At 38.4% G+C, this 3,113-nt stretch overlaps 1 non-coding gene across 1 annotated transcript; it reads right to left on the bottom strand.

The window, feature by feature from the left end:
* Positions 1–1,683: 1,683 nt before the first annotated feature.
* Trnal-uaa lies at positions 1,684–1,767 on the bottom strand. The gene has a single exon. It is a non-coding gene; the product is annotated as a tRNA-Leu (tRNA).
* Positions 1,768–3,113: the final 1,346 nt, after the last annotated feature.

Below are 3,113 nucleotides of genomic sequence, written 5' to 3' on the forward strand. Positions count from 1 at the left end.
TTGGGCATTTCCACATGGACCAAGTTAACGTTGACAGAGTCATCCAAGGTAAATTGGTCATTGGATTGCACGACGCGTTCGACTGCAGCTAGGAAACGTTCTGGGGTCAGACGATCCTGTTGTATAAATGGTAGGAAATGGGTCGATCCAACTGGTGCGAATTTAGAATCAAGCGAACCTGGTCGTGGGGTGCCATATCAGTCGTGAGTCGATCAAATAACTGTCGAAATGCACGGTTCAACGTCGACATGACATTTGATATCCCGTGAACGTTCAAGGGATTAAATTTTACGGTATAGTCCATACCTAAAAGCGTGATACATGTCATACATACTACAAAGAAATAAGTACCTAAAAGCACTGTTTAAAAATAATTAAATACACTTCATGCAAGCATTAATTAAATTGAACGAATGACTTCAAAATAGATACTCTTTAAAGAATTTAGTCAGTACCTCTCGTATTGAACTTGCGCACGTTGACTTGTTTCACTGATTTGATAGTGAAATACTCCTCTGATCTTTGCCGTTTCGAGGGTACTTCATCGCTGACTTGCTTTCGTTTGCTGCCTTCACCCACTTGGTTATTGGCTTCTTCGCCTACTTCATGGTCAGAAATATCGACTCGTTCGAGTTCCTCGTACAGTCCCTCGTCATTGACCCAGTCTTCGTTAAACAGACGACGTTGTTCGTCAGTCCAGTTTGCCAACATATCGGGGTCAACTCCATCTGGCGCCTCGGTCATCTCGCGGTGAGTATCTTCGGCCATGGCGTTCCTCCAAGAAACTATTCTTTGTTGAATATCGTCGACCCAATCGCTTGCAAAACGTAGTCGCTGAGAATCGGACCAGTTGTCGATCAGACTAAGTTCAATAGCCCCACTATGTGTCCAAATAGATATACGCTGTTGCAAAACGGCTTCTTTTTCCTTGTCAGTGAGATCGAACGCTTCTTGAAATATACCAAGAGCAGCTTCGGTCTCGCACTCACGAATCATGTCAAGGATCTACAATTTTTAAAAAAAAAAAAAGAATGAATAAATAATAAAAAATGATAAAAAAAAACACAAACAAAAACGAAAGAAAACATTTTTACTTACAGATTGAGACATCTTTCAAATGTTTCACTAAATTTGTCAAAGAAAATCGCACAACGACTGCAATATTTGCCAACAGAAGATAAATGCTATTGCTCGCACTGAAAACAGTTAAGGAATAAAGAGACACCAGGCTAAATTTCCCATGCTTGCAATGCGATCGTCTGCCTGAACTTTCCCGCCAAAATGTACCGCCAGAACTTGTCCGCTTTAATGACCTTTCAAAATGTACCGCCAGAACTTGTCCGCTTTAATGACCTTTCTCATTACCCTGCCGACAAATGCCGCTGGAATTAACTTGCCGGCCTTAATGACCTTTGCCATTGTCCTATACCATGTGCGATATGAAATTCCCGTCTAAAACCTTGTCGCTTTGAGAAAATCGGTCGAAAGGGATAATAAAATTTCACAAAGTAAAACTGGCAACTTGGATGGCAACCGCGATTGTATTGCGTCAGAAGCTGACCAAGTGAATTCGTCTTAAACAAGGTACAGTTATTGTAATGATATCGCTTGCTTAAAAATTAATATCGATTAAACTATAATTCTACCAAAATTTAATGACTGCAAACATACAAAAAAGCATAGTGCTAGGAGTAGGAATCGAACCCACGAAGTGCAACGCACATTAGATCTTAAGTCTAACGCCTTTACCAACTCGGCCATCCTAGCATTTTGTATTTAAAAGTGATAAATATCTACAAAACTCTAGTTGTTTGCGACTGGAATAAATTAACTCCAAGTTGTTATGAATACATAATCAGTGACATAATCTTCGGGTGATTGTCGGATGCGAATCGGGTTGAATAATTAATTAGGGTTAAGGTCTTAAAGGAGCAAGGCACGTCATGAATACATAATGATGCACCAGGCCTTTGCATACTAATTACTTTCAACATGCCTTTGCATACTAATTACTTCCGTCCCTGAAGTGGGGGGTATCACTACTTACACCACTGGATTTAGAAACAGTTCTGAATGATTTTTATAAACTGATTAGTAGCACTAAAAAGCGGTCAAAATAGTTTAAATAGTTTGGGAAAGTATTTCAGACCTCATTTTCAACATGTATTCTATACAGTTAACACATCCATTCGGTCTCTTGGTCTCTGGTAGTACAAAGTCGGGCAAAACTACGTTTGTGAAAAAACTTTTGAGTTATGCTGATGTCATGATAGACAAACCTACAAACCTCCAGAAAACATTGTGTATTTTTATTCTGAATATCAGGAAACATTTGGAGAAATTCACAATATAGTGCCTAGAATAAAATTTATACAAGGCATACCTGACGATATACTAGATAGTATTAATCAGGAAACACGCAATTTATATGTCATTGACGATATGATGGGCGAAAAAGACGGAGTGATTTCAAAATTATTTACGAAAAAATCGCACCACGGTAATCTGAGTGTAATTTATATCGTGCAAAATTTGTTTCAACATGGAAAAGAACACCGAACCATTTCATTGAATGCCAGTTATTTGTGTCTTACCAAAAACGTCCGCGATGCTAGTCAAATTATACACTTAGCCAAGCAGATATATCCCAATCAAACGAAATTCTTTCAACAAGCTTTTCAATTAGCGACGAAAGAAGCCTATTCACGCATACTTGCGCCAACACATGTTAGGTGTTTGAAAATATTTCCTATTCTTTTAATTAGTCAATAATATCTTGCGTCAATCATACGCGCAACAGGCGTTCAGACTAATTCGTTAAAACCGTTCATAAACATAAATCGTTCAAACGGCTTCAGATTGAACGTTTATTTATCCGTTCGTATTCTCGACTTTAAACGTTCACATTTTTAGCTGAATTCGTCAAAACGTTTTTTGGGTTCGTTGAAAGGTTATTACAGATCGTTCACTACCCGTTCGTTATCCGTTCGTTTTGCCGTTTCAACGAAATATCGTTAACGTACGTTTTCCCGTGGAAGGTCACAAATTATATTCATTTTTACTTTCTAATTATGTTTTCAAGATTAAACATTGCCAACCCAGTTATGAATCCG

The sequence above is a fragment of the Dendronephthya gigantea genome, unplaced genomic scaffold (genome assembly GCF_004324835.1).
Source record: "Dendronephthya gigantea isolate DGI-Jeju-01 unplaced genomic scaffold, DenGig_1.0 000537F, whole genome shotgun sequence".
NCBI lineage: Eukaryota > Metazoa > Cnidaria > Anthozoa > Malacalcyonacea > Nephtheidae > Dendronephthya > Dendronephthya gigantea.